Source organism: Strigops habroptila, chromosome 2, assembly GCF_004027225.2.
Source record: "Strigops habroptila isolate Jane chromosome 2, bStrHab1.2.pri, whole genome shotgun sequence".
Lineage (NCBI taxonomy): Eukaryota > Metazoa > Chordata > Aves > Psittaciformes > Psittacidae > Strigops > Strigops habroptila.
Genome location: NC_044278.2, coordinates 7,251,394 through 7,275,005, shown reverse-complemented (window position 1 = coordinate 7,275,005; position 23,612 = coordinate 7,251,394). Strand labels below are relative to the sequence as shown.

General features: G+C 39.8%; 1 protein-coding gene across 1 annotated transcript in view; it reads left to right on the top strand.

Annotated features, from left to right (window-relative positions):
- The window catches only part of ZBTB20 (zinc finger and BTB domain containing 20), a 468,334-nt gene that overhangs the window by 77,348 nt on the left and 367,374 nt on the right, over positions 1-23,612 (top strand). Inside the window, exon 4 of the mRNA XM_030471447.1 lies at positions 21,857-21,978. The gene's annotated coding sequence lies outside the window, so the exon portion shown is untranslated. The remainder of the gene's footprint in view (positions 1-21,856; positions 21,979-23,612) is intronic.

Genomic DNA, 23,612 nt, shown 5'->3' with positions numbered 1-23,612 from the left:
AAATCAATGTGTCCATCGCTTCTCCTGTTTCCTTTTAATCCCTTTACACTTTCCTGTTTACTCTTATCCTTCGCCAGTATGTTGTCTTCTCTAATGTTTCCTTGTCTCTCTGTTTTCATTCTTTCTTTCCTGTTTCTCAGTAGCTGTGTTGTTTTGTGGCTGAAGCCCTGAATTTCATGGTCTGTCCTTACACAAGCAAAATGCCTGTGGAAGTCAGTTAGACAGGGTTTATCTTCACATGTTTTGGCCTTCACTTGTTATCAGGTAGTTACGTTATATCCATAGCAAACTATCTGCGTTTTGGGACATACACTTCAGTCACATAAGGTCATTTATTTTACATTTACATGTAGAATGAGTCTGCTTACTTCCAATCCCTCATTTGGAAGCTTGTTAAGAGTGTGCATGCTGCTATAACATGCAAAGTTTAATGAGTAGGTGGAGAAAAGTATTTTTTTTGTCTGATAGGTTAGTACTTTTATTTTACCCATTTAAAGACAAAGATGGGCATCTGCTTGTTTAATGTTCAGTAAGATCTCAGTGTTGAGTGTCCAGGGGGTATGAAGTGCTTAAAACAAAATAACTTAGGAGCTGAGGAGATAATTATATATGAGAGGAAATACTGAGAAGGGCAGGAATGCAAATGAAGGCAGGCCAAGATAGATTCAGTGCCACAGAATAACTCCCTATTTACCGCTCCCTCTAACACACAGACAGTAACCCTCCATAACCTACTTGAGTTAATGAACATTTCGCTGCATCCAAAATGTTGATGCAAGTGATCATTACTTCTGCTGGATGTCTGAGTGTCTGAGCCCACCCTTGTTCTTTGGAGTCCCAAGCTACACTTTTTTGTGTTGAAAAGTAGGAAATGTTATGTCATTGGAGAAGAAGGGTTTTATTTGTGTGTTAAGATTTTCTGGTTAAGGTTATTTCCCTCTGCAGTGAAATGGAACATAGGGGCTTTTTACACAGAGAATAAACTATGAGTGTCAAGTTGTTGTAAGAGATAGTCCAAACCAGTGTACAGTTGTCCATAATGAGTGCCGTGCTCCATTTCTCCCTTTGCTGAACCAAAAAGTGATCACTTTCTCTATTAGAAAATCATAAAGTGAAGAATGTGTGTGTGTCTGAGGCAAGGTTCTCAGCGTGGTGTCAGAAATCCAAAGACCCTATTCTGAATGGCTGTTGAAATATAGCTCGTTAGCTCTACAGGACAGGGTGGCCTATGAGGAGAAACAAAACCAAAACAACCCCCAGAACAACAAAACCCAAGCAGAAAGCAAAAACAGTCATACAGAAAGACTACGATGATGTTTAGAGTTCCGTGACCACTGTTCCTCTGGACCTTGGAAGGATGACTGCCTTTTATTTTCCTGATTCTTATGCAGAATGGTGCTACGTAACTATCAGTGTAAAGCTCTTCCTAACAGTTAAGAATAAAAGCACTGGTATGTTTTGACTTGCAGCTATAACACAAAGGATTTTTCACTTTCCATCTCTGATGTGCTTTTAGTCTAGCAGAATGCTTACAGATGAAGGTGTACTTACCCTCTTTCCCTTAGTATCCCCTGCTGACAGGAGAACTTGGGCTTCTCAGTTAAAGCAATTTTTGTCTGCCCCACTTTGCCTGTTCTTCTCCATGTCAGATCCACTGTATTTTTGAAGCACTAGCTTTTGGTGCTTTAGGGACATAGAACAGCTACTACATGCCTTTGAGTTAACAAATTGTGAGTATTTAAATCACATAGGAAAAGGAGAAATTGTTTCTCCTGTGTTTGGCATGACTAGTAGCTTTACAGCCGTCAAACTGAGCTTGGAATGACCAATTGACCCTTACACTTTGTATGTTGAGTGGTGACTAGAAATGAGAAGTCCTTCCACCCCTGCCATGAGGTTATGAGACACGGCTATGTAGTAATTAATGCAACTGTATCATTTTTTAACTGCTACAGAAATGTAGTATCAGATGCTCAGATGGCATCAATTGGCTTAGCTCCACTGAAGGCAACAAAATGCGATGCCAACTTACACCAGCTGAGGATCTGGCCCACAGTTGAAAGGAAAAAAGGGACAGGCTGCCAATATGGCAGGGAACATATTGAGATTTATGGTACTGACTTAATCAGTAAAAAGTTCTGCTTGAAGTGGTTGTTTCTCTGCACATTCGCATTAGTCACTTGAGCTGGAGACATTTGAAGCTCTAACACGACCTGTGCGGGCATATTCCTGCTCTTGCAGTATTCTTTTCCGCATTCTGTGCTTTTAAATATCCAAGGCCATCCCACCTCACTCCTGTTCTTCTAGTTGGTGATTCCTCCTCACAGGTCTACCACAGTTTCAGGGCCACACATATATATTTTTTTAACATAATTTTACTTTGGATGCCCTTGGTTTTTCCCTTTTACTGACATTTCTGGTGTAATCATTATCTGGTGTAATCATACCTAAAAATGGGGGGGAATTTCACACGTTGCTGTTGTAACTCTTATCTAGCTGTCCTATTTGCATTCAAGTATTATATTAATCTTGGTAAGAATAGGAAAACCCAGGTTGCTGTCTTTGTATTCAAATATGTGCGTGTTTTTTTATTTGGAGATAAGGTGACTGTAGCTAACTTAATGCTTGTAAATTTTTATCTCCTAGAAATGTGATTGAATAACTTGATGGATAGAAATTCTTTTCTCTGTGTTACAAAGTTAGTGAATGAAATACTTACTAAATATGAAATAGCTGTAGATTCTCCACAACTATTTTTTCCTGCAGTAATATAACTGTTGTAGCATTTGGCTTATAATAAGTGCTATCTCTAACTTGCAAGCCATTTCCAGTTCTGATATCTTGTTCTTGGTTGTTCATAATGTCCAGAGAAAATCATCTTCTGGGCCTGCAAGTTTCCATGCTTGGTCCCATCTCTAACATTGATTATTTTAGAAACTCCGTGATCCATTCTTGTAATACGAAGTTGAGGAAACAGCTCTATTCTGCACTAAAATACCTGCCTTTAAAGATGAAACTTACTGATTAAGGATTTGGAATTTGATGTGCAATATGTACGTCCAGCCACTTTTGGATTACACCCTACAAGTACATATTTAAGCAGGATAAACTTTCAGAAGTTTTTGAATATCTAAAGCCTGCAAAGAATGTTGAGTTTTAAACATGTAATGAATTTGCTCTTCTGTGCTCTAAAAGTATAGAAAAATAAACTAATCATTAAACCATCTCCAGATACAAAGCTCAGCTGCAGTTTTAAAGAAGTTTCAAAGGATGCTTTGAATGACACTGTCTCTTACCATGATATGTTTTCCTGCACTTCAAAGTAAGAGTGAGTCTTCTGTGGCATCTGTATCATGTCGGTGCTGAACAGAATTGTCAGAGAGGCAGGACACAATGTTAATCTCTTTTTCTTTTACTTACCTAATTATTGAGAAGAATACAGTGCTACCTCACTATTTTAGGAAAAATCTATCTTACTGAATATGTCTAAAGTCCATATCTTACTGAAGTCCATGAAAAGATTTGTGTTTCAACCAACAGTTGCAAGTTTAAACTGAAAGCGTGTAGTACCTTCAAATCCGGTTGCTAGAGGTATGCTAATTGTTGATGATTCACTTAAACAGTACATAAAGACACTTGAGAATATTGTAAAGTACTTATGAGAAAGGTATGACTTGCATTAAAGTATTGCAACAAACCTTTAAAGTAATACTCATTCCTATATTCTTGGTGGGTTTTTTCAGAAATTCCAGTGCACTTTACAAGTTTCCAAATGATAATATATTTTTTAAAGAACCTTAGAGTGGTTTTACAAAGCATCATTATCCCCATTTGATAAATGGGGAAACTGAAACAGAGAGTTAAGTAACTTTCTCAAGGTTGTAGGATAATTCACTGCTAAGCTAGGGATAGGTTATTTCGTGGCATTGAGTGTTCCACTGCTTCTATGCATTAAAGAGTGCTACAGTACCTTTATGATAGTTTAAAGAAGAAACTCAACTAGTGGTGTCATCTTTACATGTCTCTTGAAAAAGCCCTTCTTTAGCTGAACATCTTCATTTGCTATCCTGACCTTTCATGAAGTTTAAGTTTTTATGCACACATACCACGCAGTACAGAGGAAGACTGAATAACATCTTTGACTTGCCTGAGATCACAGTCAAAAACAGAGGGCAGAATCAGACTAAGAAATATTGAGTTGAAATTCTTATAAATGTACTTCAGCGCTCCAAATACTGTTTCCTGTGTATTGGACCAGAACAGAAGGTTAGTAGGAGATGGATGTCCCTAGTTATAAATAATTGTGACAACAACTAGCAGTACAGTGCACTTGAAAGAACAGTTAAGTCTTGCTGCAAAATGCATCCTGACTACAAAAATGACAGCCTGCATGGTGCTGTGCATGGAGGGCAGCTTGTAGTGCTATTCAGGATAATAATATTAGCTTGTATCTGCTTAGAATATCCCGGAGTTTTTAAATATCTCAGAGAAAGTAATCTGCTGTTTCTTATTCTGGTATTATTTAGGAGTGCAAGAAGACATAGTTTATAAGAAATCTGAAGTCAGGTTATAGCACTTCTAGGGCAGGATGTATAATTGATATTCTTTTAAAATTACCATAGCTTTTACATTACAGCAGAGTGTCGATGGTGTACTTTGTGGTCTAGCTGGCACCAGTGAAGAGTGTGGTTAATTCAGTTTCTTATTTTACAGGAGCCACTGCAGAAAAGGGTTCTTTCTTTCAGACTCCTCTAAGCTTTGCTGAGGTGCACGCGTTTGATGTAGTATGAAGGAAAGTTTCAATTGACAGAGAAGCTAACTTCACCCTAAGATTGTCACCAAATCAGTGTGTCCTGGCCTGTTCCACAATGTCTAGGATCCTTACCTAGAGTTTAAAAAGAGATTTTTAAATCACTGTTGTCATTAAACTCTATTGCACACTGTGTACTTTGTGTTGTTGGACAACCTAAGAAATGTCTTTGCCTGCCACTTAGTCACTGGCAACTGTGGAGAGGAATCTGAGCTTCATTTACCTTAGAGTCCTTCCTAAATGTTCCCACCATTCTCATGCCAGTGTTAGCCTTAAGGGAGACATTCTCCAGCAAAAGGAAAGACACAGTCTCTCCTACCAGTCAAGGCTGTATTATTACTTCTGGTGACAAGTAGCATTATGTGTATATATTGCTAGGGTTACTTGTCGCCTTTGGTCCTCCTAGCTGGATAGATCTACTTGTTGAACAATGGAATGAATAGGCAGTGTCTTTTGAGATTTTAGTTCTCTTTTAGATCGGGTAGGTTTCTGCTGCCACCATCTCTTTTCCAGAGGGTCATGTTTATTTGCCAAGCAATGGAATGCATTGGGTATTGTCAGTATGATTCCTGTACTGTGTTGTCAATGGGCACTTCATATTTTCTCATCTGTAGACCTGCAGGTGCATTAAGGGGAATCAAAAGCTTGTCCGTATCTGTCAGCTGCAGATCCTGTATCCTCTCAGGCACAGAGAGAGAAGGATGTACCCTGCACTTCACATAGAGAAACATAAAGTAAGGTGTGTTACTGTCTCAAGATCTTGGAACCAATCACACAAATAAAGCTGAAGTGGTAGCCAGTAAAATGCCTTCTTGGAGCTTCATTACTGTGTATGCTTTCTGAAGTCTGTGCAGAAAAATAGGTAAGAAGCTTTACTGCTGTTGACATTTTTTGCTGGTCTATCAACTCAAGAAGAAAGTAGCTTAAAAAAAGCTGAGAAATGAGCCTGTGTTGAATAGTTCTATAGAATTTATGGCCTTTTGCTCTTCAGCCTCTTGCCTTTAATAGAATTGTCCATTGCTTTTCTGATGGGAAGTAAGTTTAATCCTAGTTCATGAACACTAGTCTTCTAGTTGAGCACCTCATACTCTTACTTAATGTTGAGGCACAGCTATGACAGCAAATTAACCAAAACTCAACCATGTTGGCCCTTTTCTGCTGGGAGATTTTTAGCAATGCAGAATGATTGTTTGGGTTATTTAATGACCTTTCCACTACAGCCCCGACAACATGCAGGACACTGTAATTATTCTTTGCTGGAGAAGCTCTGGTGGTTTGGGATGCTGCATCCTTCACTACTAGGAGATTCTGGGTCAATAGATCTAACTGATCAAAATGTAAGGTAAGGTAGCACATGAAAGCTTGTTAGAGACATTTCTGCCTTGTAATTGTTCAGGTGTCATTGGACCATCAAATGACAAAAGCATTATAATGAATAATTCCAATGCAGGTTTAGATGAGAACATCAAACCACTTAATGCTGGATAAGGCACCTCTAGACTTCGGAATATTCAGCTAGTGCCTAACCCATAGCAATACTATCCTAAATAATTACATGCTACCACCAGCTCTCTCAAGGATCATTTTAGGAAGAGAGCAGTTGCTTTGCCCAGGGAAATTTAGATTAGATGCAAAATTGGATTTTTCATAAGGCCTTGTTTTTACCTAGCTACGAATGTTTCCTTAGCACAAGTGAAAACTTTACACATTTTAGCTCAAACTGTACTCTACTAAGCCTCCCACATTTATACCCATCTTCTTGGCAGTCATCCCAAAATATGTTTGGGTTGAGGCATTACACATTACATTTGGTGAAGCTTTAGCATTCCCTGTTGCTCACATCAATCCTTATTTCTGTTTGCTCTTGTAATTTACAGTTAATGAAAATTCTAAGTTTACCTTTGTTTTTGTTGGCGTCTATACAGAGAACCCTTTACCCTTTTCAGCCTCTCATCCAAATGGAAAGCTGAATCCAAAAAGGAAGGTAAAACCTATCTGAGCAGTTTCATTTCTGACAGAAGCCCTTAGCACGCATGTCAGCATTGTAACGTTTCTGAACGACCAGCCCAAGTGCCCTGCTCAGGCTTGACCTGTGCCTGCTCTTGTGAGTAGGCTCTTAAGTAGCAGGTAGACACCAGACTGGTAGCTGATCATAACATCAGAGTGCCAGATCTTCATGCCATCTGGTTAATGGCCTTAACCAGTTCCTGCTCCCTTCCAATTCAGGCAAGATTCTGCCTGAAATTAACAGGAATTTGCCTGATTACCAACGTGGGAACGTGGCTAATAACAAACTTGCACTGATGACCTTAACACAGTGTAGGCAATATTGACAAAACAAACAATTCTGGAGTTAGTGCAGTCTTTTCTAATGAGCCTGTTAAAAATTGCCTTACAGATTTTCAGTTCAGGATATACTTTTTTCTGTCTACCTCCAGTACCACCTATGCACTGAGCTGTGTATGTACAAGATTATAACGTTAAGCAATGGGCTGTAAACAGATGGTACATACATAATTTTTGTTCATACACAAAATCAGATAATTGTGTGATTTATATGATGCTTATTAGACAGACGCTTTTGAGCATTAAAAATTCCTACAAAGCTATGGAGTAAGCTTTAAAATGCACCCTTTTGATTTATTTTTGGTGCTCATTACGTGTTCTGAATCATCCTGTGTTCAGAAACAGCATCTCTTACCTCAACGAAATATTTTGCAGGTGAGAAATACTGACAAATTTAGGAAAATGTGTAACCCAGAATTATAGTACAGTTGCATCTTTCTGAAAAGAAGTGTCTCCACAAAGGCAAGCCTGACCAAGCCTCCCTGCATCTGCTTATAGTGCTACAAACAAGCTGTTTTTCTCATGTCGTCAAAGTGTCGCCTTATCGATAGGAACTCTGATTGTGTTTTGAAAGTTCATTTCCTGCTTTCTGGTTCTTCTGGCGTTGCCATTGCAGAGGCTGTGCAGCCTGACGTGCTGGAGGACAAGGCATGGGAGAAAAACACTGTTTGCACCTCTTTAAAATCTCCAGTGCTTTGTGTGGTTCCTGGGCAACAGGCAGGAATCCTGAAAAGCTAGGCTGCACTTGCTCAATTGTTGCTGGCAGCTGTGACTTGGAGAGAGCACATAGCTCCTTAGCAGGTTGCTTGTGTTATGTGACATGTACTGAACATGGCAAGCTCTGAGCTGAGCTCTCTGCCTTTGCTGCCTACAATCAAGGCTGGGTTGCCCAGGGTTGGAGACTTGGCCATGGAAAGCCTTATAGAGATGTAAGGTGAGTTCCTCATTGGTACAGGGGCAGGGAGGTGAGGCAAATAGATGTGAATCAGTGTTTTCTGGTTAGGAAAGGGGAACAGTACCATAGGTTCTCTGTACCAATGAGTACTGTTTTCCTCTAGCAATGATATGTTCTTTCAGAGTGTATTTGCAATGGTGCAACATACAAATGCAAGGGATAACATGGATTTGAGTGTGAATGTGTGTGTATGTGTGCATGCACACGCATGTGCACTGCAGTGTGCAAATATAAGATGACTTCATGGGATAATTTTAAATTTTATTATGAGCTTTGATTTCTGGGTCTTGTTTACTTTGAGGGATCAGAATCAAATCAATCTTTGCAACCTTGATCTTGGCCTATTTAGGCAGCATCCAAGCAGCAGATGCAGTCACACTGCAAGTCTGACAGGCAAATCAGACCATTTCACCTTCATATCTACTCAGTTTGTGCCTCTTGGCTCAGATTAAGCATCTCTTTGCTTTTGTAAAAGGGAGTTGGTATGTTATACGTCTGTTTAAACAAACTGCAAAGCTACAGCATTGTTATGATCTGTTGAAATCTTCATCATGAGACAGCAACAGATCTGCCATTGTCTTGAAATCTGTTTACGCTCTGCTTTACGCTGGTTTAGTCCAGAAGGAGTGATCTATAGACCCGTCTTTTCCTTATATTTGTATCAGAGATTCTGCAGCACCAGAAAATCTTCTTTAGACATATGACACAAATATTGACAGTAGAAGTCATTAACCCAAGATGAAGAAAAAGCAGAAGGAAATTTGCCTGCTACACTCATGAAAGAAAAGTCTATCAAGGGCTGTTTAACACAAAGATGTTAATATAACCACTTGCTCAGAAAATTCTTAGCAAGTGGTTGCCAGCAGCTGGAAAGATTTAATGGAGGGCAACAAGACTACTTATTTGCCCCGCTCGCATATTCAGTAAGTAACTGCCCTGACTAGTGTCATGCTATTGGGCCTGTCTGTGTGGTCTGCAATGGGATGGGATGTGGCCCAGGTAGATTGTTAGTTGAACCATGCTCCAGATACATGCTCCAGTGTTTATCTATTGTTGTTGACTTTTTTTAGCTGAATAAAAGAAAGCACAAGTTGTCAGGTACTGAGGTTAAATGTGATAAAATGAATAGAAACTGGAGTATGACATAACTATATATTCAGCATGAGTCCCTTGATTCATTTTGTGGTCTAGACCAGAGCTTTTGTTTCCTCATGTAGAAAACGAGGATAATTGGTGTTTGTATCTCATATTGCTGTATAAAAGCAGTATATTGTAAACTTCCTTTTCTGTCTTAAACTGGGATTATACTCTATCTCACCATGGAGGGCCTTCTGTATTCATCGTCTGACATTAGTTTGTCTATCAAATGACAGAAAGGAATAAACCGAGATATGTATGTAAGTCTGTGTGCTTTTTTGCTGTCTTTTGTCATGCAGGCTGGAAGCTGGATGACAGAACTTGCAAGTTGACATCACTTTAAAACATCTCAGTTTTTAGTTGCGAAAACTATACGTAGGGTATTACTCTTTAGGAAAGTACTCATGATCTTTTTGGTTGGCCTCGTTTAGCTCTGTTGTTAATACCATCTCCTCACTGCAGTGAGAGGATTGCCAGTTTCTTCTTCCTCTGCAGGTATAGGGAACACAGAAATTTGGTAAACTCCTCTTAATCCTGCTCTGCTGTTTTTAAAATTCACAGAAATGAGCTCTGTAGGACTTATTCTGATGGCTTAGACCATGTTGTTAGCTCATAATAACCACTGTGCTGCACAGCACACATAAGCCATGGGCTGGATGTTTATAAAACACATGATAATAGGTGTGTTGCATTTTCTTACGTACTGATTAATTTTATGTATACTATCGTAGCACCAAAAACCAACCACTTACAAATAAAGTCCAATAGAAAAATGGCATTCAAATGTTAAGGGTATGACTGTAACTCTCACAACCATGGACGATAAAACGGAGAGACTCATTCTGATTATATATCGTACTGTTGTCTCAGGTATTCCAGCTCGTAGTAGCAAGGACAGACCCCACTAAGAGGATTATGTGAGTTGCTACAAGCAGGTACAGTAAGATGAATACAGTAGCATGAATTTTTAGTGGAGATGTGTTTGACAAGCATCTCTCTAATATCTGACATGGGACCACTGAGGTTTAATTCATTCTGCAAATTACTCCTACGTTTTTAACATCCCCAGGTGCTGACAGTCTTCAAAATAAAACATCCCCTATCTCAGAATGGCATACTTGCTTTGTTGCTATAGAGTATATCTGCATTCATGTGCCATGCCCAATCTTTCACCATTTCACCATGAATAGAGTTGCAGAAGGAATATATGCTTCTGAGGGAGCTGTGTTACGCAAGAACAGCATGGATCACTCAGAACTACCAGCCTGTCTCCTTTCCAATAGGCTCACTGGTCAGAATTCAGGGCTACTAGGTACACCTTTGAACAAGTTAGTGTGACGACATGCAACTCTGAAATGGTGCGTTGTCAGCTGAAGAACCTGAAGAGGTTTAGTGTCGTTAGCTTGGGTCACATTCAAACACCATTTTAGAGGGAGGAGAGGGAAGAAAAAGAAGTGTGTCTGTGAGGATGTGAGTATTGGCAGACCCTCTTTTTTTGGGGGGGGGGGAGCAGGGCTCCTTTTCCACACTGCAGCTTCTACATGTGTAGACAGTGGAATGTAAAGACACTTCAGAGGCTGAGTTCCTTCTACTTTATAGTTCCACCGTTGCAGAAGGTAGTGAGTGACATCTCTTGTCACATTTGTCGTCCTTAAGATAACTCAGAGCCTAAGAAAAGCCCACCTTAGCAATGGATACAATGCTAGCCATCTTTGACTTTTATCTTTTGGAATGGTTTGTTATAACACGTCAAATGGAGGAAGAGAAAAAGCAGAGAGGCCAAAGAAAGAGGTATTTAAAATTATTTAATAAAGCTACACTGATAGATGATATAAAACTAAAATATCAAATAGAAGCTGAACTTTCCTTTTGAACTGTACAGTCGTCGCTTCTGGATTTCCCAAGTAGCCACCCTGTTTCACCATTGAACTTCCTTGTCAGTATTCTGGAGCATGTGCAGCGCTAGATAGGATTGCTGCTCTACTCTTCATTAGTGTGAGTTAGAAGTTGTCTATTCTGGCTAGTCACTGCTGGTTGTGTCTTCAGATAGGGCATCAAAGCACCAACAGTGCTTTAAGAGAGAGCATAATCCAAAGACACTTCTGGGCACTGAAATTTCTGTTACAAGAATGATGCAATGATAAAGTCTGAGCTAAATTTACTAGCATTTGCTGTGTTCTTGTTCTCCTGCACATTTGTGTTCTGTTACCGATTTGCAAAGAAACTTCATAGTGAAAAGTTCTGCTAAGAAACCAGACCCTTAGAAAATAGATTCACATGGGGCAATTTTCTGTTTCAGTAGTTACCCAACCTGCTTATGGCTTCAGCTTGCTTCTTTTTAATCCAAATTCTTTTTGGTATCAGCTCAGCTAAATTCACAGATGTCCCGGGGGGGGGGGCCTGATTGTCCTGATTAATACAAGTGGGCCCAGGTGGGAACAGTTAGAAGCTTGAGACCACTCAGGTGCTATGGGCAAAAAATCCTCCCACATTTAAGAACTAAAATGGAGAAGTTGGTGGTGCTTGAGGTTGTGGTGTTCTTGAAGTAAGTTTCATTTCTTTGATTTTGGCTTGGATTGTTGTGTGATGTATGCTTAATATATGGATTTTTATATGTTAGAGGTGGTTGGGAGGGAGGGTGTTACATTAGTAAAGAAGCTTTCTTTCAGAGAAAGAGAGTTGTCTGGTTACTCAGCTTTGTAGTTTTTGTTGATCCTGAAATAATCAGTAGTGTATTTCTTGCTGTGTCAGGATGTACCAGGTTCACCTAGCAGCTAAGGATGTATGGATTAGCCACCAATTGAAGAAGTACTTACGAGGCAGAGTGCAGGATTGTGTCATGTTTCTGCTATGCTGTAGCTCTAAAATGAAAGCTATGATAATACTACCAAGGTGCATGAAGGGGGAATCTGTTTTAATGGGAATTTTTCATGGAAGTGTTTAAAGCAGACTTGGAAATCTTTGAAGATGTAGGTTTTGTGTAGGGGATGGCAGAATATTATGCTCTTCTAACAAGCATCTATCATTTCATCACTATTTACTCTGCTCCTTGATCATCCTCCATTTCTGAGCTACCTTTATGTCTGTAACTGTCACTGAAGACTTCCACTTGCTCCCTTGCATCTGACAAAGATTCTAAATGGGGCAGATTCTGGTTGTTGACTTTGAGAGTAGATTTTAGCCCAATTTACATAGATAAGATTTGGCGTGCTATCCTATCCCAAGAGTCTGTTCAGTGAAAAACATGCCATTCTCTGTGCCTCCTATCATTTGGTTTGCCAGCAACCTGGCAAGCAAAACTCTTTTCAAGTCCTGACCTGGCTGATGGCTATTTGATGGCATAGAAAAAGAGGAAATAAATAGCAGTTACAGTAGTCCAAAAAACCTTAATTGGGTAAGGATTTAGGCTAATATCCTGCAGTTTGCTGTCGCCTTCAAGAATCCCATTGAACTGCACTTCTAACCACCACACCTTTTCTGTGCCTATGGGTTAAAGGCTACAATCTTCCTTTTTGTCTGTAGGGAAAAGGCCTTTTCCCAAACCTGGAAGTAACACAAAAGGTATGGGAATAGGTCAGCTAGTGCCTGCTATGTTCCTGTAGCCACGAGATGATCTGTGTTTCCCTTCAGAGCAATCTGGCTGCAGTATTGTTATGTGTAACCATGCTGATGCTAAAAGAAGTATGAATTGTATACATCTTGCACATCAGTTTCACTGTCTTGAAAAATGAAGAGGGTTTTCTTTTTTCCTTTTTCCCCTTCCTTTGAAGTTTTAAATCAGAACTTGCTGCTGACCCACTTTTGCTAACAGTTCTCTTAACTAACCCCTGTACTCGCTTAGACTTTTTTTTCCTTCCCTTCCACCCACTGTCTGTCTAGCCTGGTTTAAAATTTTTATATATATACTTTTAAAAAATTGATTAGTTGGAGAGCTGCCCGTTCTTCTGCGCTGTATAATAAGGATTTAAAAACTGCACACTGAATTCTGTATAGTGTAATTAAAACTGACCCAGATTTGGACCTGAGAACACCAGGACTTAGCCAAACTTGCCATGAGCTGAGTTCTGATGGCAGATGGGAGCTAATGAGGACACGCTACTCTCCAGAATTTCCCAGCTGCTTGGCCCCTTTTTGTACAAACAAGGTTTGGAGTGAAGTCCCAATCCCAAGAGCATGTTCAAGCAAATGTACTGCACCCAGTGTTTTGGGAAACAAGGCAGTGCTGTCAGGCTGCTTCAGGAAATTTTCGAGGCGTTATTTCCAAAGGGCTTTTACTGTGTATCCCAGTGCCATGCATATGCTGTCTCCCATCTTCCATCTTATCCTAGGCTGAGTGTGGTCACGCATTTCAGACCCTGTCTGAATATTCTCCCTCAGTTTCAGCTGGGAGATTTCCACCTTAATTTGATGGAGCGTTACAATCCCAAAGTACTGGGTCACCCTTGGACCTGTGGTTCCCTTTGGTGGATTTGATGTCCTGGGACTATTCAGGCAGATGTAACTGAATCAGTTTGAAGCAGCTGTAGCTGGCATGTGGTTGCTCAGATTGCAAGCACCTGCTTGGTTGGTTGTGGGGTTTTTTGTTTGTAACTCACTAGAGTGAGAGTAGTGCCAAAACCAGCACTTGGTCTTGGAGCTGATAAAGCACTCCAGATCCTATATCCCTTTCCCCTTCTGGCCTAGCCGCCTCATTACTGGTGACTGCAATAATGCTGTTGGTAGTGAGCAGGAACAGGTTTATGCTTCTCCTCCAACTGCCTCCCTCCCCTTCAAGCCAGTGCATTGCCAACACTGACTCTCTTCTTCATAAGCAGTAAGACTTAATCGTGCTCAGGTGTGCAGAGCGTCTGTGCTCTCCTTAGAAAATTGGGCAGCCCATGGTTTGCTGTATCTGATGCATGCACCGAATTTATCTATTGCTCTAACTGCCATGCCAGCAGTTAGACTGAGTTACTGTTTATGTCTAACAAATGACCAAGCAGTGCTGGGATGTTCTGTTCAATCCTTCAGCTCCCTTCCTCTGTGTACTGTACTTAGATTTTTGGTTGCTGTGTGCCTACTACAGTCTTAAGTTTGAATGGGGTGAGAGTTCAGAAGGGAGCGTGAGTCACTTGGTTGCCTCCCTGTATCGTGTGATTTATTGAAATCAAAGTTCAAATTAAACACAGTGGTGCACTTGGCCAAATACAGTAACAGCACACAGTGGTGTGGTTTTCAATGGAATATTAAAAGATGACATATTGAAACTTTTTTTGTTTTGTTTTAATATATCTCTCCACTGACTTCTCCTTACTTTGTGTCTTCCTTCTTTTGTCCCTCCCTGCCCTAGAGACAAAGGCTGTATCTGGATTCTTAATTCTAGCCATTCTCATCTTCAGCCCCACATCTCACTTCTTGCTCTTTTTCTCTTGCTACTTTAATTCTGCTTCATGGACCACAGTTTTTGGCATCTTTCAGGACAAATACACTCCACCGTGGGATCCTGGTAGTGAGGAAGAGTGCATTTGTTGACACAAGTAATTATGATGTATTTTATTTTTATTCTCTTGACTTTAAATATTTAGGTAGGCTTCTGTATTGCAGAAATTCCTGTATCAGCCTATTCCAGTGCCACCTTTTCTTCCCTTTTCCTTAAGCTCCTCTCTCTTTCCCCTCATTTGTCGGGTGTTACCGCATATTCCCAGGGCCAAGAGGGCCTTGTCCTCAGCTTCTCTTATAGGCACTTAGATGCTTTGTGCAAAAGCTTTAAAAATTGCTGTTGTAGGCAATTAGAAGACAGTTCCACAAAGTGTTCCAGGTGATTCCGAAGCTGTTTCTTTCTCTCCTTTTAACCTATATCTCTTATTTATATTGGATATAAAAAGATTATGTGATTTGCCTGTAGATATTTATGATGTAGGCAAAGTCTCTTCTGTGGAATATTGCATCACTTCAGTCAACATGTCAGTCTGCAGCGCTCTGCATTTCGTTGAGCTCAGGCATTTGAAGCGTGTTGTTGAAGGCAGCTTCTCCAGGGTCCAGAATACACTTTCAATTCAGTGGGAGTGAAATGCTGGTTGAAATATACAGAGTGAATTGTTTATGCTTTTTCAAGGAGTGCAGTGTAGAGATGCTTCCCTTTATTTGTTTTTACAGTGCAGAAGACTACTATTTTTACATTTAAGTTGCATTAGGTGTGCTTAGGTGCAAGGTAGTTTATCAGGGTGCCTGCGAAAGTGATACAGCTAAACATTTTTATAGTTGTCTAATGGAAATGGAAAGGAAAAAAAAAAAAACCTGGAATTCCAATCAAGCCAGAATTGCTTTTACTAATCCAGTAAGGTGATGTCACCACTTGATTCTTCTCTTGTCCTGTTGTGATTTTTAGTGTTTTGTTTGTTTGTGGGCTTGTTTTGTTTTTCTTTCCACCCATGCTCCTGCTTTCTTATTCCTTTCTGGTTAGTCTTACAAAACATCTACAGATGAAAACACCCATTTGTAATGATAACAGCTCTTTGTAGTCTGGAAGTGCTGCACGTACAGATATCATCTGCTGAATAAAATGTCAGCCTCCAATTCTAAGAGGGAAGTTACTAAGGCTTAAATTAAGAAGTGGCTAAGGACTGTGGCTTTCAATTTTTAGGGATATTGTTGTAAAGTGTTCTCGCTATAAGCAGCACCAGTTGCTGTGAATTAAATAATGGCGAATAAATATGGAATATTTCTCACATGTTTTGGGTACCCAGGATTCATGTTGAGATCAGTAGGAATATGGAAGGCAAACTGTTCTTGAGACCACAGTGGCTATGGCACCCGTCGATATTTAAATAAGGAGCAGTAGCAAATTGGAAAGTGTTGTTTGTATGCAAAAATACTTGTTATTGGTGGTGGTGGGGAACAAGCAAAGAGTAAGTATGCAAGTGTCTATCTTAGGATTTCTTAGTGCCATTTGTAGCCAGCCAGAACAAGAAAGCATCTGCCACTCTTATGGTTGTCTTGAAAATAAATATAGTTTTAGGTCAGCAGCGACTGCTAGCTGACATCTTTTATTCCTAGAATGCTTTTTTTTTCTCTTGTACTAAAGCCTACTTTAGAAATGTAGGCACTAAATGATTGTGAGTTCTACACTAAGTACAAGAGATAGTAGAAAACGAACAGGATTTATGTTCTCAAGAAGTCAGTGTGGCCTAGGAGAAAAATATATAGGTGCTTTTGTCAGTCTGCCTACATCCTATATGAGTGGTGAATCAAGTAGCATTAATAGCGCTGAACCCTCCTTTTTATATATTTAATTTTAAGGTATCAGTTTAAAGACTCTATACATCTTTTGCTTGGATATAGTTAACTGATCAATTTTATGTGAAGTATGCTAGCTTTTTGTGCACACGGAGTACAGCACTTTCCAAACTAAGATATGTTAGTGACTGGCACAGGAGGGTGACTGAAAGGACAACAAAGGAAGTTAATAAATTGATAATGAAGTGGGATTATAGAGGATTGAGCATGGATATTAGAGCCATTTCAGACAGACTTTTTAATCACTACCACTCCGCTCTGATTCTGTCTAGTGGCTTTCCAGTGGCACCACCCTGAAATGTATTGTTAGATGTTTGGAATAAGACCACTTGACTTGTTGCTTTTTGGCAAGCATGATGGCATCCTTGATGGAGGCCAAGAGGTTAAATGAATGATAGAGACAAGATTCTTCCATTTGCCATGCATCTGGTCTCTCTAGATGAGCCTTTAAATAAGTTGACAAAAATATTTGGAAAACTTGCAGTACTGTGTCTGATCTGTGGAAAAAAGCTTCTATTTTCTGAGCTTTTCATTCTGTCACTGAATCATAAACAAAATCAAGTAATTGGTGATCAAGTTAAAATGAAAGTTAGTGTAGAAGATACCATGTTGGGCTTATAACTAACAAATAAAACTGGGTAAGGGAATCAAACTAATATAAAGTACAGAGGAGGAGATGCTAAGCAGAAGGGAATTGGCTCTTAATGTCAGGGCATTTTCAAGAAGAAATCCCAGCCCAGTTCTTTCCATTATGTCAGCCACTTCCCAGAGCTTCAGTTTTCGCTTTTCCCAAAATTCCGTGCTTGACAACTGGGCAGAAGGCTACACTGAATTAAATTTCATTGTTCTGGTGTTCTCCATCCATTTGCAATGCACATAATCAGGAATTCAGCTATGTCCCAAGAAACCTTTTTAACCTAATGAGAGCAAATGGCAATGGGTGTTCCTTACTCGGGACAGCAGTGCCAACGTTTCTGCTTAATTGGGACATTTTTGGCTGGTTCCAGTGCTTCAAGTGGTTTTTAAACAGGTGTTTAATGGGTGTGGAATTCTGAACTCTGCCCTTTTGATACAGAAGTTGCCAAATAAAGATTAACAGAAATAAAAAGATCTAATGCGCTATAATAATTTTTATCTTTGTGTATTTATTCAGCATAATTTTTACCTGAACTTTTAAGTCGCGGGTGGGTGGGGAGGTGTTTCTTCTCATAATTGAGAAAGTCCATTAAGGAGAACAACAGGATGTCTAACAGGGTGTCCTAATTAAAATTACCCTGTAATTTGAACAAAACGTTCATTTGTATGTAGCTAAGGTTGACCTAAAACCCATCTAAATCAGGAAAAATTATTATACAATCTTTTTTTTTTCTGCTGAAATGAAACTTAGCATTCTGCCAACAGACAGCATGATTCTGTTATTATACAGTATTCAAGAGTAAGGATTTTCTCCTCAGTGTTCAAAAAAATAATGCTTTGAGAAAATTTAACTTAGATTTCATTCCTACCTCTACCCTTTGATAGTGTTCGTTCATGGTTGCATTTCTGTGGTGTTTTGGAAGCAGAGACAATTTTGTTCTGGGCATACTATAAGCCCATCTGAAGCCTTTGGTCGTGGCTAGCGTACTGGTGAACTAACAAGCAACTGAGATAGCAGCTGCTTAGCAGGACTGATTGGCTTGGGCTTGACTTTGCTATCTGCAACTACACTGTTTCTGACTGGCTTGGAGTGCAAGCCGGGTAATTTTGTTATCTCTGGGAGTGCGGGCCTGCATACATAATCTAGGCTGTATACACAACTGGAGAGATTTTACTTTTGCATGTAAAAATGACCTACTCGTGCTCTAGCTGTCATGGTTTAAAATGCTGCTGTGGCAGATTGTATTTAATATAATTTATCAAATCAAAGTGAATTTTAGCAACAGTTTACTAGCTTCAGAAATATTGTTTGTGTTTAAAAGGGAATTCTCAGCATCCTTAACTTGGTGGAACTGCACAAGCTGCAGCTTGTAGATGTTGCTTCCCATACACAAGGTAGTGGAGTTTTGTTTCTGCCCACTTTCTGGGCAGGTTGGGAAGGGGGAGGATTTTCAAAAGCGCTGGAAGCTGGCCTGAATATGCTGCTGGTGAATGCAACTTGAACTGCTTCACCATGATTTGAGTGGAAAGAGGATCACACCCTTGTTCCTTTGGATAATGCCACCCATAACGTCTAATACAAAATGTAATGAGACAGCTATGTACAAAAAGTGGAACTTCATAAATGCCAAAACTTAATTAGGTGCAAAAGGAGCTACTTTCCACTGAATTATTCTTCTGCTTATACCAACTCTTACATTTTCATATCTCTGCTTCAGTGGAGTATGTAACAACAAAAGAAAGGAAAGGGAAAAATCTGATGAACAATTTGCGTAACCTACTTTTTAGCTCCAAGAAGAATTGTTAAAGTGAAGGTAAAATTTGAGGCTGGTGTTGTGGTAATACACTCTTAGACCAATTGAGTCCTTGACTAGAAAGTATTCAAATATTGACATAATTTAAAATTCTTAGATTCTTCTTATTGTTCTGAATACCCTCCAAACTGGTGTAGGCATCTGTTGTAACCTGGAAAGAATAAAATCAATTTAATCAAACGGTTGTGATGACAGCCAATGATACTGTCATAAGAAGATATTCATAACAGGAATTTACGAGAGGATTTTATGTGTGTGTATATATGTGTCCGTGGGTAGGTACATATGTGTGCATGTTTTCCAATGGGCAGTTATTTTTATAGAGAAAAGTATTCAGTGGCACCACAGTAAGAATATATGCACACGAGCATTGCACTGATAAAGGCTGTATCTTGAGGTGATGAAAATGGAAGATCATCAGGTGTCCAAACTGATTCTTTTAGTTCTCTTAGTTATTGTAATTTCCAAAGATGATGAATCAACTGTGGATGCTAACTGACTAGTGCAACTGTTCCTTAGTGACTCCTTCTCCTGAAGGAATTGTTGATAATGGTGTTGGGTGATTCCTTACTGCTGAAAGATATCTCTTGTAGGGTTTTAAATGTTCCAAGTTTTGTTACCCCTAAAGCATGCAAGCTAAAGGAAGAGATTTGGACTGCAGTGTCCTGGGTATTCAGCTGAAATCCAGATACACATCCCACAGCTTCCTGCACAACTGTTTGGGCAGAGTGACTAGAAATGCTGATGGTTAGAAAGCTTAGTTTCTAGTCAGGCTGGAATTGATGCTTGTGCTCCAGGAAAAAAGTAAAAGAGATGCTTAGTAGTGTAACTGTAGCAGTGTAAAAGAATATTCCTGGTCTTTATTTCCAGAGGTATTTTCTGAAGTCCTTGAAAGATTTTTAGTTTTTTTTTTTTTTTTTGGGTGCTTCTGGCTGTTCTGTTCTGGTAACAGTGGTTCTTAATCATGCGCTTTATCGTTTGCATTTGGCAAGAAAACTCAATTCTTTCCTTTTGAATGTGGGACCTTGCCTTATTGCCTCAGGGAAGCGTTACTGAAATGCATGTCACTTGAGGCTAATTCAACCTGCCACTTGGAAATTGCCCCTGGTGCAGATTGTAGCAGTGCACCATTATCTCAAGCTATTTTTCATCAGGAGTAGGCTGCATCTGTTCTGTATGATCTGCATAGCCCACCAGGTTTTTTTAGGCTAGCATGTGAGGTGGGGGCTTTTTTACCTGTAAAGCCATGCCTGGCTTCCAGCTATGAGATAAGAGCCTTTCTTCCATGTCATACCAAAGCAGCCCCAGATATCTCGAGATGTAGGTCCACGGCAGCTTAAACTGATAGATGTTGGCGCTGCTCTGTTGCTGTTCCTCCACTATTACAGTTCTGCTGCCTCCTCAGCTCTAACCCCCAAATGCCATGCCTGAATGCTGAGCTGCAGCTGGGGTTGATGTGGTTGAAAACACATGGAAAAGAAAACTGCATTCAGCTGAAAGCTCCTTGAATTAGACATTTTATCCACTCCTGGCTCAAGGATGGTCTTGGGTACATAAGGAAAGAAAAGAGGCAAAGGAAGCATGGGATTGTGGCAGCCCCAATTAATATAAGCTTACATTATAGTGCAGCCACACTTTAGGTTCTGGAAATAACAACAATTTTAAAGTGGTTTCAGCAAGATATAGCTGTAAGCATAGGATATGATAGTTAAAGGAACAGTGGCTTTGGAATCTACTTTCTCCCCTGTTTCTAAAACTTGCATTTTGGTATGCATCAGAAACTCTGAAGATCACACACCTCAACCTTTCCACCCTTGAAGAGGGAAAATGATATGAAGGTTTGATTAGTTTCTTTTATGAGGTTTCGTTGCTATATGTCATTAGAAGCAGATCAGGCGGGGGAGGAAAAAAAAAAAGAGAAAAACATATCTGTAAGCAGTAGGGAATTTTCCCCTTTGAAAAAGAGCTAAAACTTCATTAACATTTCAGCCAGCTTTAAATTAAAATTTTGTGTCTGAAAATAACCTATAATGTATTTTGAGTGCCAGTGAGGCATGTCAGGGCAGTATCAGCACAAGTTTCTTCTATGCACAGCTTGTGATGTGGATCCTGTATCTTCAGTCACAGTGTTACTGTGCCACACATGCCGGTGTGAGAATGCCCATCAAATTAACACTCGGCCTTCTGCTGATCATATAAAGCCAGTGTACCACATACCATGTGGCTGGCTGGGGCAAACTGAACGGAGCAGATGACTGCTGGATCCTAAATACTACACCTGCTTTGTATGCAAGCTAACTTGGCCTAATGCTTTTTACCATGAGTAGTCCCATTCCATTGGGTTGCAATAGGTCTGCTTACACCAGAAAAGGTTTCACCTGTTCTCTTTCTGTAAGACAGGCCCTTATAACATGCCACCGGAGTGTCTGGGTGTTCTTTCCCTCATCCCTGCGCCACAAAATGTTGGTACTTTACTTTTTCTGCCCCACTGAGCACAAGTCATTGAGTATGATGCTGGGAAGGGGAGAGTTAGGAAGCAAAGCTAGCAGCTCTGCTGTGCAGGCAGGAACAAATGGCAGGCCATTCTGTTTCGCTGGGTTTCACACATTTGAGGGGACATGGAGATGTGCAGCATGCAGCCTGAAATAATGTTTTTGGTTTTGTTTTGTTTCTTTTCCTGACAGATTTTTATGTCAAGTCCACATGGGTTAGATTTGTAGCTGTCCTCTCTAATTGGTACTCCCCCTGCAAAGCCTTTGGAGAAAACCCCTTTGCTGATGTGTAATGCTTTTGGTAGGGCTGGTACTGGAGTTCCTGCCAACAGTTTCTAAATGTTTTTGCTTGGTATGAGATGTTTAAGATCCTTTTCTCCTCTTCTTTTAGGGGACTAGAGGGCTTGACGCATCCTTTACATCCTGCATTTACTCTGACCACAGTCCCTCCGTGTTCTCACAAGTGAAGCTCAGCCCTGCTTCCCTTCCTGTTGATTCCCGGTCAGCTACATGGTAAGTTTTCATTATCTCTAGACTTGTTGCCATAAGGTAAAATTCTGGCAGGTTCTCTCTAACATCCATTAGCACTGGGCATTGGGGGCAGAGTACTTCATGCCCATCAAAGATTGTTCAGTTGTATTCTGGGCTGACTGCAAGGGAAGGAAGAGAGTATTGAATTAGCATTGGAGCTGAACTTCAGCATAGATTGTTATAGGAATAAAATATGAAGTAAAATATGTGACAGAATTAAATCCATCAGTTCTAATAAAGGAAACAGAAGAAAGCAAAGAAATATTGGACTCTTAAATCCCATTAACCAGGCCAGAGAGAGAATGTGTTAAAAGGGAGCTGCACTGTATCTTTTTTCATTGTTTGATGAAATAATCTTTTTCACCCTTTAAGTGGTGTGTTTAAAATCCTGGTATTTCTGAAACAAAGAGAATACACAGCCACCGAGCTAGCTGGTTTTTATACCTTCCTTTTCTGAGTATTGTCCTTCAGTACAATACAGAGCCATTTCTTTGTTCTCACAAGCTAGCAGTTAAATTGTATGTAAATGTATGCAAATTAGATGCTGTCTAATAAAGAGAGTCATTAGATGGAAGAAATATTTAGTTTAGGGGGAAAAAAGAAAGAAAAGAAAGCAGGTGTATTTTGCAATAGGAAAATGTAAGATTGCAAAAGCCCCTCAAACTTTGGGTGAGGGCTTTTTATAAAGCCATTAAAATATTTTCTAAAAGACTTGCCCTACTCTTGGTCCCTTTTTTAACATGATTTTTATGTACATATGTGTGCACTTCTGTGAGCTTTTTGTAAAGCTCACTGGCTGTGCTATATATACGTACTTGAACAAACGTGTAAATATGGTATTAAAAAATATATTACTTCTTTAAATCATATAGCTATGAATTTACACACATGCACCTTGTATTGAGGTGTGTTTTTTACTTACTGAGTATATACAGGTGGAATTCATGTGGTAAATCTTATTTTCATGGATTGATTTATCCAAAACGCGCTCTGACTGGATGCCTTCTTCTCACTAGATTGTCTTCCTCCATTTTAGCAACCCCCTGCTCAACAATTTTAAAGCTTTTTCCCCCCATTTTATTTATTCACTAACTCTCAGTGCCAGATATGTTTCCATTCTTTCACTTCCCTTTTCTACCAAGTAGTCCCTTTTGAGGTGTGGACCTGATTTAAACCTGAAGCACCAGTGACCTTTCTAAACACGATGAAATCACAGCTTTACTGTCAAGTGTCAGGGCATTAAGATGCTAGGAATGTGAAGGTTTGTGTCATCCAATGCTGGAGATTCCACACCTGTGGATGGAGCGCTCGGCATCCATCTAGGCTCCGAAAGATTTAAAATTGATGAACCTTATGTTCTTGCCACTTCAAGACTTTAATGTTTCTGCCTTAGAATCTGTAGTCCCACTTTTTCAGCTCTTCTGTTGGAGTGGATGAGTAAACATAGATGACATGGCTCAATTATTCTGAAGTCATTGTTGTGTTTTGTTTCTGATGGTCAATTATCATCGTTCAGGCAAGAAGGCCTATAGCTGTATGTTGGCTGGCATATTTTTTTCCGTTGCAGTTTTGCAAGTCTGGAAGTCTAAAGACATATATGTATATGTGTAGAAAAG